The sequence below is a fragment of the Balaenoptera borealis genome, assembly GCF_965194805.1.
Source record: "Balaenoptera borealis genome assembly, chromosome: 8".
Classification (NCBI taxonomy): Eukaryota; Metazoa; Chordata; class Mammalia; order Artiodactyla; family Balaenopteridae; genus Balaenoptera; species Balaenoptera borealis.
In genome coordinates, this window is record NC_138865.1 from 92150003 (window position 1) to 92166948 (window position 16946).

Below are 16946 nucleotides of genomic sequence, written 5' to 3' on the forward strand. Positions count from 1 at the left end.
CATCACTAATTATTAGAGAAATGCAAATCAAAACTACAATGAGGTATCACCTCACTCCTGTTAGAATGGGCATCATCAGAAAACCTACAAACAACAAATGCTGGAGAAGGTGTGGAGAAAAGGGTACCCTCTTGCACTGTTGGTGGGAATGTAAATTGATACAACCACTATGGAGAACAATATGGAGGTTCCTTAAAAAACTAAAAATAGAATTACCATATGACTCAGCAATCCCACTACTGGGCATATATCCAGAGAAAACCATAATTCAAAAAGACACATGCACCCGAATGTTCACTGCAGCACTATTTACAATAGCCAGGTCATGGAAGCAACCTAAATGCCCATCAACAGACGAATGGATAAAGAAGTTGTGGTACATATATACAATGGAATATTACTCAGCCATAAAAAGGAATGAAATTGAGTCGTTTGTTGAGATGTGGATGGATCTAGAGACTGTCATACAGAGTGAGGTAAGCCAGAAAGAGAAAAACAAATATCATATATTAACGTATGTATGTGGATCCTAGAAAAATGGTACAGATGAGCCGGTTTGCAGGGCAGAAGTTGAGACACAGATGTAGAGAACAGACATATGGACACCAAGGGGGTAAAACTGCGGTGGGGTGGGGATGGTGGTGTGCTGAGTTGGGCGATTGAGATTGACATGTATACACTGATGTGTATAAAATTGATGACTAATAAGAACCTGCAGTATAAAAAACAAACAAACAAAACAACTAATACTAAACTTTCACTGGGTTATTTGTATGGAAATATGTTAAGATAAATGTTTCAGACATTACATGAAATTTTTCAAAATCTTATATGTTCTGGTATAATGTTACAAGTCATAATCCTAGTTATTACTTTAAAATATATATCTCAGAAATAACTAATTTTCTTGTCAACTTCATTATTATGAACTTTCATCAAATCTTTAACTGAGGTCATTTTTAAGTCTTTTGTCATTTACAGACAGTTCTGGGTGTACTCTGATGCTTTTGCAAATATGTTCCTATAAAAGGGTTTCATCTTCAAGAAATTCATGGAAAAGACTCTGACAAGTACAGGTTTCTGGTAACTGACTGTACTGCTGAACTGAATGAATAAGCATTGTCAGAACTCTAATGAAAAACTGATGAACTTATAAAAGTGCTAACAAAAGATCAAGATGAAAAAAAAATTAATTACATGGGACTGAGTGAACTGATGAGGATGAGTATAATTTTTGTGACTTTCTGTTTGAATTAAAAAAAAAATCCCACAAGGACTCAGAGGCAAAGAATATACAAATCAATTTTCACTGCAAAGTAAAGGAGCTGTTACAGTGGAGGATTACTGGACTGAATGTCAATATTATGACATAGTATGAGTGTGTTTCATGTTTGGTAATTGCAATCATTGTTGCTTTTGTTGTGGTCATCCATGTACAATGCTTGGTGTCAGTCTATTTATCTCTTGTAAAAATAAAATACAGTGTGTGTGTGTGAAAAAAATAAAAAAATAAAAAAAAATAAAAGATCAACAAGCCTAGAAAGTGGATCACTTAAAGTAGAAATCTAATTTTTCATGTAGGTCACTAAATGTCTTATATAAGAGGATTCATCTGGTATAATAACACAGAATTTAATTTGAATTATGGCACAGGTGCCTCCTTGAGATGTTGTAAGGATATCAAGGGCCGTGCCATTTTGTAATACTGCTTTTCTCATCACAGAGACCTCAGAATTCAGTAAGCTAATAGCTTGATTACTATCATTTTAGGCCTGTTAGGTGTTAAGGTTTTGATGTGGGCAATTACATCTTCCAATCCTGCTGAAGGCACAAAAATAGCTGCTAAATGGTCATACCAATGAAAGGCAGATCTCTTGACCCATCAGGCTTGTACTACCGGTAAATTTGCTGGAGTCATATATAAATATGCACACGTGTAGCCTTGAGCTCAAGGGAATTCTAGGGGACATATTCCCATCCATGCTGGCTGAAGCCAGGGCCATAAATTCGTGCTGCAAAGCCAATGAGTTCCATTAGGTGTGACCCAGTATATTCCTGGTCTCCTGACCCAGTCTATTTCATACAAATCAATATCTTTAAGAGAAATAATGTGTTGGCATTTTTCATAAGGCACCCAGCCTAATTTCCTAGTGTTATTAGGCTGATTATCTTTAGTATGATTTAATTGTTTCTAACATAGGGGCCCTTTAAACTTAAATGACCATAGCCTTGTATTAGCCATATAAATCCATCCCATAACAGAGGGATATAATTGGGAAGTTATATTTTTTGACTGAATTTTAGCTCATTGCTCTGACTGAGCTTGAGTAACTTTAAAAGAAAATTCATATTTATGGGACAGGTTCAGAGCAACTGTAATTGATTAGCCAAATGAGGGGATCCCATCTAGTAATATCAATAGTGGATCAAACAGAACTACAACTTCACTTCTCTAAAATAAATTTTCTAAGGGCCATCCAATCAGAGTCTTGAAGAGGAAAAATCCACCAAGGTAAATCAGAAGTACTGGACATAGACAGTTGACCACAAACCCAACAATTGGATTGGTTTTTACAAGTCTACATAGAATCATGCCCATGATAGAAAAACATTTGAATTATATAAAAGTCCAGGAAATCAAGAAAACACTGTAAGTAACCACATAGGTCAGGTTCAGCATCTTGGGATAGCTGTGTATTTCTGATGTCATCTTCTCATCCTGGTGTGGATTTCATTTCTTCTCTGTTTGAGCATTGTTTTAAGGTGACTTTCAGGTCAGCACCCCTCTCTATAGATCAGTCCAGTTCAGGGGTCCTTTTTAAGTGGGAAATATGAATCCAAGAGTCAACTCCCTTCAGTTTTGTTGTAAGCTAGTTAAGAATACATGATAAGGGCCTTCCCATCTATGCCGGAGAGAGTCCTTTAAATGATGTCTTTTCCAGTATATATAATCTCCTGGTTGTAGGTTATGGGGTATCTGATCTTCATCCAAAGATATATTTCTATCTTTGATAAACTTCAGAAACAGACTTATAATGTCCTTTTAATAATTCAGTTAAACTTTGCTATACTGTAATACAGCAATAAGAAGCCAACTAGGAAGTGAGTTTAGGCTGTAATTACCTAACCTGGAATACAATTAGCAGCACTAGAACTTAATATCCACTAAAACATTTTTTTTTTCTCTATAATTACTTTAATTTCCACCAAACATAGTCAAATTAAGACTAATTTATTTGCAAAATAAGTTTGGTTTCAATAAGTTTGACCTGATTATTTACGTAAGTGTAACAAGAATGGCAATTGATCATGTAAATTTACTTCAATAGAACTTTTTATAAGGAATCTCAAATTGACTGTTGAAAGACTCCTGAGGCCAGAAACGTCATTCCAAGGACTCACCATGAGATTTGACTGGAATACCTATAGAGTTGGGTGAATTCCTTTCTTCTCAAGGCTCCCAAAATATCTTTAGGTTCTTACACCTGCCAGGAAGTGACCTTTCTTAGTCACCTGGTAAGGTTGCTGGGAACTCTGTAAGCAAGGTATCAGACTGTTTTTTTCTAAGGAAATGGCTCCATAAAGTCCATCTTAGTTCTTTAAAGCTGTCTGGTTATATCTGATTCTATGTATTTCTCAAACATGACATTCCAGTCAAAGCCTTGGTAATATAACCAATGCTCCCATTTGTGTCCTGTTATAAAGAGAACAGATTTTTATTGAACTTATGCAAATAACTATACTGCCATAAAAATAAGAATACTCACTAAGAATTTCAAATTCTGGAGAGATGTTACAGAGAAAAAGACAAATGTTTCAATTCTGCTTACAAAGGTGTAATTTACCAAATTGCTCCAAGTTATAGTTAGCTTAAGGGGGAAACTTTCCTTATATCTGGAAAAGGAAGATTAAAAGACAGTAATATTTCAGACAGAAAGTCATAAAAATGATCATTCAGCCCTGTGTAACTAATTCTTGTTGATCATGATTTCCATTAACAGTTTATGAAGTCATAAAGTTTTTCCATTAGTGTTCTGGAATTTCTTACCCAGTTCAGTGGTATTATCTAAAAGTTATCAGAAACCTGCACTTGTCAAAAAGTCCTTTCTATTAATCTTCTTGAAGAGTTTCATCTTTGTAAAGACATCAGAGTAAAACAATAACTGTCTGTAAATGACAAAAGACTTTAAATGGCATGGTTAAAGACATGACTACAACGCAATTGAAAAGGAAATTTTGATATTTCTGTGGCATACAAAATTTTAAGATAATAACCAGAATTATGACTGACAACATACCAGCACATATCTGAATTTTAGGAATTTCAAATAACTTCTAGAACATTTATATTAATAATATTTGCCCATACAATATAATCTAAGAAAGTTTATCATCACTCATTTGACAATGCTTCCGACATAATTCAACATACCCAAATAAGCATCATTGGTTTAATACCTCTCTTTGAGATGTTTCAGGGAACCTCTGAAACACCCCAAAGTTAGCTAGAGGTCAAAAGGACTTCATTTAGAATTGATTTGGGGGGTTAGTCAAAGATATCAAAAGGTTTTAAAACACTTGGAAAAACTTGGTCAAACAGAATCACAGTCACTGTGAAACAATACTCAGTTAATTATTTAACCAAAGCGACACTAAAATATTTCAAAGGTAAACTACAGAAAGTTATGACAGGGAACTTAAAAGGTAAAGAAACTTTAGAAGCTATTATCAAAAGCAGATCAATATTCCAAGAAAACTTTGTCCTATTAACTGAGAGAAAACCAGACTCTACTTTTGGACCAGCTTACTTTTAATATTAAAACTTATTCACTCACTTAAATTTATTCCAGTGTTAGCCAGTCCTGATCACATACAAAACTCTTTTCTCAGGGATTCTTTTCCACAAACCTGTAACTTCCTTTTTCACCTTCAAATTTTGTCCCATGCTTTCCCCTTTTCTCTATTTTTTAACCTCTCTTAGGACAAAATTACTTTCTTTTCCCTTAACAAAATGCATTTACAATCCTTAAACTCTTTTTTCCGTTGCATATGAAGATGTTTTCCTTATTAATTTTAGTAATCCCAATTATATGTATTAATTGTATTCTTAAAACCCCTAATCTCTAGAGAAAACTAAGAAGCAAGTAATTGTGAGCTGTCATACTAGAATTTCCTGACTGGAAAACTTATGAACATGCTCCACAACCTCTAGAAACACAGATTTTCTCATAGCATAATTTCTCTCCTTAATGTGGTACAAGATGTATGGGATAAACCCAAACATCTTTGGCTTCTTAATCTTATAAGAAGATGAAAGTAGTTAAACTTAGACATGCTCAACAATTAATGTTTCATTATTTTATCTTATTTGGAAATGATCTGGATATTCAATAAACTTCCATCATTTAGCTTACTTTAGAAAAAACTCTAAAGTTTTAAATTACCAAAAAGATTTGGAGAAACTATTTAAATAGACATATCATAAAACATAATTTCTTTTTTTAAAGACCTCAGAAAGATTTTTTAAAATTGAAGTAACATTGGTTTATAACATAATAGAAGTTCTATGTGTACAACATTATGTTTCAACTTTTGTATACACTTACAGTGCACCTACCACCAAAAGTTTTGTTTCCACCCATCAGCATACAGTTGGTCCCCTTTACCCATTTCACTCTCCCTCTGGTAACCAGTACTTTGGCCTCGTTATCTATGAGTTTGTTTTTGTTTGGTTTGGTTTTATTTTACTTTTTAAATATTCCACATATGAGTGAAATCATACGGAATTTGTCATTCTCTGATTTATTTCACTTAGCCTAATATCCTCAAAGTCTATCCATGTCATAGCAAATGGCAAGATCTCATCTTTTTATAGCTGAGTAGTATTCCATTGTAAATATATATATATATACATATATATATATACAACATCTTTTTTTCTGATGAATGCTGTAATTTTTATTGAGATATAACTCACATGCCATAAAATTCACCCTTTTAAAGTGTACATTTCAGTGGTTTTTTCACAGAGGTGTACAATCATCACCATTAGTTCTATCACCCCAAGAAGAAACCCTGTATCCATTAGCAATCGCTTTCCATTTCCCACTCAGTCCCTGGCAACCACTAATGAGCTTTCTATGGATATGCCTATTCTGGATATTTCATATAAATGGAATAATTACAATATGTCTGGGTTCCAGCAGTTTTTACTTTTAAAAAGGCTTCTTTCCCTCGTTTTATTCTCCCTTTAGGTTTCAGGTTCTACCTGATTGAGTTAACTAGGCTCAGTCTCAGGCCACTTTGGGCTGTGTTTATATTTCTGATCTTGCAAATACTTGCAAGACAAAGACAGTTGCTTTCAATTTCCCAAAGAACTGGGGTGCTGCCTAAATGATATCAAAAGATTGACTTGCCCAACTCTTACTGAGTCCAAGCTCATACTGCTCACCACATGACAGACCAATCAATTGAGAGACGAGATGTTGGGGCAAAGAACAGCAACATTACTTGGAAAACCGGCAGACTGAGAAGATGGTAGACTCATGTCCCAAAGAACCATCTTGCCATAATTAGAATCAGGCTTCTTTTACACTGAAAGGGGAGGGAGTAAAGTCAAACATTTCCTGCTTCTGGTCAGCTTCCAGAGGGGATATGTTAATTTCTTCCTTCCTGCAGTCATTCACAGGTGGGCCTGGTCAGGATGTTTCCTGTGAACTAAACAAAGGTATTTTAGCTTAATGCTCATTACCTGGGAAGCAGGGTTCCCAGAGATGTTCCACTATGTATAATTTAACTTACAGGCAACATCCCTTTACTGATTAACTTGTAATAGATTACAAAGGTTCTTCCCTATTACACAACTATATTTAAAAAATTTTTGCTTCCTTATATCCAAGAGATTTCCCACTAAACTGGAAATCAAAAGAGTTCCATGTTCTGGAACTCTAAGGTTCAATGTATCATGCTTTCAAAAGTTTGTACAAGGCATTCAACAAAGGCCCTCTTCCAAGGGACACAAGTCAAACCCAGACCAATTAACCCTAGGGGCAAAAAAGTCTCCATTATTGCTTTTATTAGCCCCTGAATATTAGCCCCCAGTTTTTACCTCATGCTGTGTGGGCTCCAGTAACCCTACTGGTTCCCCTTTATTATGTTAAATTAACATTGCCTGGGGGGCAGATTTATATGCCCTGTTTTATCATAGCAGGTGGGGAAAGCATTCAACAGTTGAGACATAATGTCTATCTCCACAATATAATCAACCAAAAGAGATGCACCCATCTTATATAAAGCCATTCAAATAAACCAACTTTCTTATAAACTTCATCTCAATTCTATTAACTCTTACACCCTTAACCTTAGCATCCGTTAGGACCCCATTAACAAAGTCTTGGTCTCACAAGGAGCCCTGGAAACTTTTTTATCCCCTGGCAATTTTATCCATTCCTGTATAAAAAGGCTCTGGGTTCTCTGGTGAGGGGTGGAGCCAAGGGACCCAGGCCCATTTGTCAATCTTTAACTTGATTAATTGGCCTAACTGTTGCCCCAAGCAATTGCTGGTCAGGTTTCTCAGTGTAATTTTATCTTCCAGCCTTTTAAATTTTTCTAAAGTGAAAGAGTAGACCTGTATCAACAACAACGACGAAATTAATCAGTTGATCTAAGAAAACAAATGGAAAATTTTATTCAAGCCAAATTGATGATTATAACCTGAGAACAGTTCTCAGAAAGCTCAAAGCACAGTTACATAAGTGTTTGAGACAGAGGGTTGTACATTATATGATATATTATTGACAGTTTACACAATCCAGATCTAAAGAAAGTACAAAGCAAGGAGTGGGTCATGGGTCATCAAGCCCTTTACAGGATTAAGAAGGAAAATTATCTCCTGAAGAGTTGTGACCCTAGATGAAATTAAGAAGAAATGTTATCTCCTCAGGAAGTCTGGTTAAAGCAGATGCACAACACACACTAAAGGGGAAGGAGGAGGCCCAAACGGGCAAAGAAAAATTCTATGTTTAAGTTTTTCTTGTCTCTCCAGAAAATAAGAGTTTTATTTCATCAATTGTTTGGGGCCCTTTAATGTTGGAGGACCAAAGAGGGTCCTTTTGGCTCATCTAACTTTAGGTAGTGCTCTATTCAAACCTTTGTTTTAATCCCATCAATGTCTGTTTTACCTATTCGATTTCTTAATGGCCATCTAAAGACTTCCATTCTGCTGGGACAAGTCCTTTTAAAATTTTCCACCTTGTTGGGAAGAGTCTCTTGACTTTCCTCTCAGCTTTTTATTCCCTTGTTAACTAACCTAATTAGCATTAACTTAATATTTTTTATTAACATATGTAAGACCCATTGAGGGGAAGGTGAGATCACAATTTCAGTAAGTCTTCCCAAACCATTTTGTTTGTTTGTTTAAAATAAGGGAGTTCTTAAGGTTAGCCATTATATGTCTTTGTATCCACCTTTTAATTTGGTCTTTCCATAGGTACCAATAAGCAGTTATTCATGATGAGAGCTCTCTAAAAATTTTCCATTTTATTAGTTTATTACAATTTAAAGGGTCCCTCATCTAGAGGATCTTAATAGCAACTCAAATCAACAACACACAAGAGGTGTCCCCACAAGACAGTGCAAAGGATGTAGCCCTTACAAGATCTAGGAAGTTTACTCCCCTTCAAAAAAAAGTCTGGAAAGTAAAAGGTCTTTGTTGTACAGGTGGATGCAATGAAGATTGAAATGACAAAGGGCCCCTTGTGGACTGGGACCCCTTATGACAAATTTTCCTGAGAGCTGGCATGGCCAGACAAAGAGACTGTCTGGAATCCCAGTGTATTTGATTGGCTGCCAAATGTACACCATATGCATACCTTTCAGATGGCAGAGACCAAAGAGAATTCTCTCACTGGTCAACAAGCCAAAGAGGGTACCTCTTTCCTGAACAGCCTGAAGTTCAAGGAAACCCTACTCCTTACAGCAAGGAGTTTATCAACCACCAGATAAAACTCAAGATTATCAACCAATATGGGAGGTCTGAGACCCAGGAAAGATATACCCAGGTGTCTGGACTCCCTGAGGAGGTAGATGGGTACAAGGGGCCCTTGCTGGTACCAAGGCTCTGGATCCTCATAGAGCTCAGTTGAAGGAGAGAAATCTGCTCAGTTCCCTTCATGGTCACCCAAACTGTCCACTGAAAGAAAAACATACAATCTAAAAGTTGTTTCAGTTTTACTGAGGGAACTTACTGAGGATGAGAGCCTGGGCGGCAGCTCTGAGGAACGGCTCCAAAGAGGTAGGGGAGGAGCCAGTATATACATGAATTTTGGGGGCTAGGAAATACATGTAGTCAAGCACATATCTTTGTAAAAGATTACTGCTAATCACAAAGAAAAGATATCTCAAGTTAATGAATTTAGTGCTTTTCTGTGTATGGGAAGATGCAAGAACCTGGGATCCTTGAAGTTCTTCCTCAGATACGTATCTTAACTATCTAGGGACACATTCCAAAGCACAAAATGCTTCATCCTGTTTTTCCATCTTGATTCCCTTCAGGCTGCACTGTTGTTGGGCAACTGCAGTGGGTTTTGACTTAACCCTTTGTATAACTGGATGATAAGTGACACCCTTTGTTCTTTCTTTGTTCACAGAGGTTTTAGTTCAATAAGTAAGGCATAACAACTTAATCCATATGAAGGGGAAAGGTTACCTACCAGACTATGCTTGGGAGGAAGAATAGGGAAGGGATGTCATCTGAACTCTCTCCCACCTGCTCCAAATAAGATCATGTGTCTCCTGCTTTATAAATGTCTCCAACAGGAAATATTACCATCATCCTACAGTAAAGATCAAGCAAGCAAACTGCAAATGTGAATGAGTCACTTGTGACAGGTAACACATCAGCTTAAATCCACAATAGTCAGTATGTGTATGTGCAAGGTCAGAGTGTTTCCTGAGGTTCTGAGAAGAGAGAAGAGAGTTGGCTGAGGTATCACGAGGTGATGGGAGTAGGAACACAGCTTTGAGGACTTTACAAGAGCTGGGATGCTGGAGGGAGTCTTGGCTGACTTCACAACTCTGTAGTAACTGTAACGGAGTTAGTCATCAGTGTTGTCAGCCTTATTCTTCCTCTGAGGTGGAGAAGGAGTGCCAATAAGGCAAGATTCTAAACATCCATGGGGTCCTGGCCATATATTGATACTACTACTACTACAAGACCTCCTTTCAGCTAAGTTTGGCCACATGACTTCAAGCCCCAGAAATTAGTAACTGAATATATCCAAATGAATGTGAGTAACATCTTAATACATGTAGTTTGTTAGAATCAATGAATATTTAAATTGATATACTATGCCAGTTATATTGACATCAATTCTCCTTTATTGATCTCAGAATAATTTAAAAGATAGAGAATGAAAAAGACTAGAAATAAGTAATAATCATGAACCACACAAGACGTATATATACAATTAAATAATAAATAGTATTTTTCAAACTTAAGTAATGTACAGACTCCTGCCTAAAGGAAAATAAACTTCTCATGGACCACCTAGTGCTTACGTAAATTATTTTTATTATAATGTTTGGTAAAAATATATCAACGTAATCTTGGTATAAATGCCTTATGCTTATATAGCTATAAAACCAAAACATATTTACAAATTCAATATAAATAAAGTCAAATAAGCTTCACCTGAACAACACTTGATGTGACACTTGACGTTGTTTTGCTGAAATTAAGATCCTACCCAAAATGTGAATATGGTATGATACAGATTCTTTGGAGTTCAATGATCCATCTCATAACTCTTGACTGCTCATTGGGGAAGATGCCTGACCTCTGTCCATGTGGATTCTCTTGAGACTCCTATAAACTCCAAGGGTGGGGACGGGGAGTTGTGCCTGGAAACCTGACTGCCCCAAATTTGTGCTTAGAAGGGTTGAACTGAACAAGCAAGCACAATTACCCTGGGCTGGGATAATGATTATTGCATTATAAAAAAAAAATTTTGGGGGAGTGGTGAGAACATTTAAGTTCTACTATTATAGTAAATTTTAATTATAAATATGGTTCAATTTTTTTCATGAAAATGAGAGCATACTATTCATACTGTCATGGTGTTTCATATTAGCACTATAAATTTAGATACGTTTTCCATTGTGAAGCTGTATCATTATTTAGCCAGCCATTCTTGATATGTACCGTAAAAATAATACATCTAATCCTGCTTGTTTTCATTCCAGGTTCACAAAGTAGCCTTCTGATTATCTATAAATGTGGGTTCATGCACACACCAGCTACAAGAAGAGAAATTAATAGCCAGAGAATGAAAATTCTTGTCTTGTTGAAATAATTAACAAAAGGTCATTTTTGTTAGAACACTACATATAAGTTTGGATAATGAGTGTTTTCTTTACTCCCTGATCACCTTTGGGGGTCCTAAAACTCTAATCAGTTTTGTGTTTGCCCCAGAATAGGAAATAAGGTGACTTCACCTACATACCACCTGGAGAGATATCTTTATGCTAACCAGCCAGCCTTCCTTAGGGGATGCCTCCTTCTTGCATTGCATTTCAAGTTTTAACACTACCTTCATTGTCAGAGTTGGTGAGTTTTGGCAGCAAGAGTCTGGGACATGATCTGGAAAGTCTTAATCAAAGGAATAGAGATATGAATTGGGCCTTAAAAGACAGATATGATTTAGATGGGTGACCCAGATGGGGCATGGTGATTAATAAATGAGGGTCATATCACACAAGCAAATTCAGCTGTCAACTTCTGAAAGACAGTATGTAAGGTGATTGGCATGGACTGAAAACAAACATGGTGGGAAAATACATGTGGTGGGGGAAAAAAACATGAGGAAGGGAATCTTCAGTATCATCATTCTCTTCAAAACATAATGAGATAAGAAAAGGGATAAAAGGAGTATACATATTGAAAAGGAAGTACGACAACTATTATTATTTGCAGATTATATGGTTGTTCTCCACCCAAAAAAAGGAAAAGGAATCCAAGAGAATCAACAAGAGAGTACTGTAAGATAGTAAGTCACAAGCTATATATATGTATATATATGTGTGTGTGTGTGTGTATATATATATATATATATATATATATATATATACGCATATGCACACACATGTATACATATATAATATAGCACTGTCCTATACAGCACTTACAAACAATTGGAAAATATAATTTAAAAAGTCTTATTCTCAATAGTAGCAAAACCTATGGACTATCTAGATATAAACCTAATAAGTAATGTGAAAGAGTTATAAGAAGAAAACCATGAAATTTTACTGAAACATAAAGGAAGACTTGAGAAAATGGAGAGATATGATATATCCCTGGTTGAGAAGAATATTAGAAAATTTTCATTTCTCCCTAAATTAGTCTATAAATGTAATGCATTATATCAAAATCTCAATGGAATTTTGTTTGTAAAGTTTACAGATGGTTTTGATTCCCTGCTCCTGCCATAGGCCCCATCTCCAAATACCATCACATTGGGGGACACATATGAGTTTGAGGGGTGCACAATTCAGTCCACAGCACTGGGTTATTGGAAGTGTTGGGAAATGGGCTCTTCTTCCATTTTTATCTCTGCAGGAATAAAAACAGAGCCATAATTTCAGAGTAAAATACAATAATCTCCATACAAACCATCATCTGAAGGGATCAAGGGAGTACCTATATGCTAGGAGTTAGACCACTTTCCAGCAAAGACGCCACACTTTCTTTTGCAGAAGTCAAGTGGGAGTCCCCGACCTCTGTGTCTCTTAGCAAGACTAAACTGACATTCTTTCAACTCTCATAGCTCTAGGACCTCCAGCGCTGATTACCCCTATCCTTTGCTCAACCAGTGGATGTCATGGTGTGCTGCCAACATCTTCCCCACCCCCCATTAGAACTGAAGAACTCATTTTCCCCAGCTGCTGGGAATGTTGGACGTTGACAGCAGTGAGTTGAGTTCCCCTCCAGAGTTTGCCCTTGGCTGAAGGAAGCCACCTCGTTCAAGCTCCCGCCCCCTTCCCCAGGCCACCCAATAGCCACATCCAGTGACTGACTGATGTAGGGGTATAAAAGCCTGGCCTCCTTGCCTCAATTCAGGGCAACTCTGAAAGGCTTTCCCAGTTCTAGAGCTACCCATCCTACCAGTAGAGGCCTTTGTTGTGACAGCAACACAGTCCAACTTCTCCTTCTCCCCAGTCCCGCTTCCTTTACTTCCCTTAGGTATTAAACCTCTTGCACACAAATCTCCATCTCAGAGTCTATTTCCTGAAGACTCCGATAAGGAACAATCTCTTGTTCCTATCTGGCTTTGCCCGTGGCCTTTATGTATCCTTCCTTCACCCCTCTGCATTCTTCGAAATTCTTTCTAAGTGCCTTCTGGAATTCCTGATCAATCAGCAAAAATCTTTATACGAAGGTTTGAGACAGACAATTTTCTTTCAGTTCCCTGGATGTTAGAAGAGTTATATCTAGTTTACTCTTTTGGGGAGGGGTCTGTAATAGGCACCCAACCTTGATAGTTCCTGGGCTTTGTCTCCTGCCCCACCTTGCCCTTCAAGGCCATGAAAACCTAAGTTCATATTTGCCCAGTGTGACAAATACTGTGCTGCTGGAAATGAAAATTCCAAAACTCACCTTTGTAATTATGCTCTGTACCCCCACCCTGATGTAAGTACAGTACTCTCTGCAGGCAAAGTTTTACAAGAGGAACTGGGGGTGGAAGCATGTTGCCTGCTGCCACCTGGTGGCAGAAGTGTATATTTAACGAAGACAGGCAGCAAGGCTGAAGACTTGGGTCCTTTGAGAAATATTAATCAACTAGGAAAAATCACTTGAAATCTTTATGACTCTGTTTGCTCCTTTAAAAAAAGGACTGTTACCATATTACTTAAATTATAATGTTGTTGATACAAGCAATTAGAACTTTCGAAGACAAGTGGTATAAAATAGCAAGTATTCTTATAGCACAGCAAACGTTCTGCCATTTAGTAGTGAGAGCCAAAATTATTTTTCCAGGGTTATTCTTTTTTTCTCTTGATTACGATTGTGAACATGTGGTAGCTGATCAGAAATTGGAAACATGGTCAATGAAAGAGGTCTCTGACATCCTCCATTTCATCTATTCCATTTTCCCAAATCTCTAGGGTTAGGCTATCTCTTTGGATCAGGACAGGATATTGGGAAGGTGTCAGATGACTGTGGCTTTTGGAAAAGATAGATCTCACCAGTAGTGGAGAATCTGGTTATCTACATGGTGAGAAGTGAAAGGTTCTATAAAGGTGTGCTTTCTTCTCAATATCTTCTTCAGCACTCTGAAGTGTGGGTGGAGTAGGGGTGTCCTAGCTGAGTTGATCTGGTGCCACTTCCCTGTTAAAAAAGAAATGACAAGGTTTCCCTGGTGGCGCAGTGGTTGAGAATCTGCCTGCCAATGCAGGGGACACGGGTTCGAGCCCTGGTCTGGGAAGATCCCACATGCCGCGGAGCAACTAGGCCCGTGAGCCACAACTGCTGAGCCTGCACGTCTGGAGCCTGTGCCATGCAACAAGAGAGGCCGCGATAGTGAGAGGCCCGCACACCGCGATGAAGAGTGGCCCCCGCTTGCCGCAACTAGAGAAAGCCCTCGCACAGAAACGAAGACCCAACACAGCCAAAAAAAATTAATTAATGAATTAAAAAAAAAAAAAAGAAATGACAGGCCCAAAATGGAATCACCTGTGCTAAAACGAAGACTTAATACCTGACCTTACTGCAGTTACAACCTTCTCCAAGAATGTAATCCTAACTGGTCAGTGTGGAATTTTCCAGTCAGCACCAATGAGGTAATTCTTTCCATCCTCCAAAAGGAAGATGAGGTAACCTGGCACATAGATCCCCTTCATCCCATAGAGATACATTATCTAAGCCTGAAATGATCTTTATGTTTTGTTTTGTTTTTGACTTCCTTGCCTTACCTTTAAAAACCTCTCCCTTTCTATAGCCTTTTAGAGCTCCCCTCTACTTGCTAAGTGGGATGCTGCCCAATTCATGAATCGTTCAATAAAGCTAATTAGATCTTTAATATTTACTCAGAGTTTTGTTATTTAACATCCCTGAGATTCTCTTTCATCTCTGTGTTGGTTTCATTACCAAGCCCGGTAGCAAGAAGGCTCCAACAGTTTCAGGCCTCACAAGAAATTCAGAAGATAAATAAACTGCTTCAGTCCTAGTATTCCAAGCAATTCACCCTGATTAAACTATCCACTGTTTAGACTAGGACTTTGGCTTGGGGAATAGGACTTACTATTTAAATTAAGACAATCCTTGGAGATGGAAGTGAAGTCAGCTTCCTTCAAGACATATAGAATGAAGGGGTCTAAATGGATATAAATAACCATATGAATAAAATCCTGGTTGTGTTCTATTAAGAAGGTGAGAGGGGAAATGGATGCTGAGTAGGCAATCAACAACGTTCACTTAGTATCAGGGATTGACTTAGCACAATACAGCACACAGGTGATAATGTTCAAATGAAATCCAACTAGTGTCAGGGAATCGATAATGAATAGTGGGGATCACGGCAAACAGGAATAAAAGAACAACCCAATTCTAGGCAATGTGGCCACGCAAGAATATAAACCCAGTGTTACTAGATCTTCAACATTTTCAAGAGAAGTTGGTAATCTGGATTTTTATGTAAAATATCTTATTTTAAATGTTGGCAACGAAGTCAGTTTTTGTTTTCAACCATAAAAGGCAGCCGATACCGTCCAAAATAAGCAAAGCATACCTGTTGGCCACATACAGCCTGTGAACCTCAAGTTTACAAACGTTGGGCTAGAATCATTGCTTGCCATTCAGTGGCTCTGTGGATGCAAGGCTTGCCGAGAGCAGAGCAGAGCAGCCAAAGGAGGGAAGTCAGAGAATGTCATTATTTCATACAATGCTTTTCCGTGGTGGGTCCCCAAACACGGTTCTCAGGCTTCTGCTTCACCTAACAAAACGTGAAGTCCATTTGGAGCCAGTTACTTCTTTCTAGGCTAGGCAAAGTGTGCTAGTACCAGGAACCGTGAACACTTGTATCCCATTGTTTACGTTCTGACGTTATTACGTAGTTTTTCATAGCTCTGCGAGGCATACAGCTTTTTATCGATACATTAGATTGATTACCTTCCTATCATTAAAACACAGACATTTAGTTTAATTGGGCGGGAAATAGCAGTTTGTTATTAACTAAAAAAACAATGCTTAATTAGCTTAAAATAGGCTAGAGTTGAGATCAGAAGCTACTTATTGATTTACGTTTATCTTTTCCCTGGTCAATTTCTGCTTCAAAAGAAGCACAAAAGCAACTGTCAATCCCGTTTGCACATTAGAATCTCGTGCGGGTGCGGGAGGGTTGGGGAAATGCTTTTTAAGAAAGTGTGGATGCTCAGGCCCTACCCTAGAGGGAACAGAACTCCCCGAGTGACTCTAATGTGCAGACAGAGCTCTTATACATTTCCCTGTAAGAAAAGTCTACAAGCTCCGAAACCTACCGAATCTCTTGGGTTTTCTCCAGAACTCTTCATTTCATCAAGAAGGGGCTAGAAGTAATATTTTCCCCAGGTGTCTGAAAACTAGTTCTTTCCCCTGGAGATTGACGGGGCCATCAGCCAATCGGCAGTCTAAGCATAACCAATTGACTCTAGGTAGAACCAATAATAGGCAACAAAAAAATACGCACTTTAAATAAACAGGCACTTCATCTCAGTAGAAAAAGCAGGTCGCAGTAGCAATGGCCAACAAGCGGAAAAAAGCAGGGGCACCCCCTGCGGCGTCAGCGAGGCCTCGGGACGCCCGGAGTTCTGAGCTGCCGCCGGGCCCCCAAGCGTTGCTAGAGAGACGACGCTTACTTCTGTGCCGGAGCGCCCTCAAACCCGTCACTTCCGCCCGGTTGGGTCTTGTGGTC

At 38.0% G+C, this 16946-nt stretch overlaps 1 long non-coding RNA gene across 3 annotated transcripts; it reads right to left on the bottom strand.

The window, feature by feature from the left end:
* Positions 1-1260: 1260 nt before the first annotated feature.
* On the bottom strand, positions 1261-16896 carry LOC309634295. Of its 3 annotated transcripts, XR_014247941.1 has the most exons (4): positions 16722-16857; positions 15786-15989; positions 9711-9833; positions 1261-6717 (listed from the first exon to the last, which is right to left on the bottom strand). It is a non-coding gene; the product is annotated as an uncharacterized lncRNA (long non-coding RNA). The 3 variants fall into 3 exon arrangements; XR_014247940.1 differs by lacking the exon at positions 15786-15989 and having other exon boundaries at positions 16722-16896; XR_014247942.1 differs by lacking the exons at positions 15786-15989; positions 16722-16857 and adding an exon at positions 16534-16713.
* Positions 16897-16946: the final 50 nt, after the last annotated feature.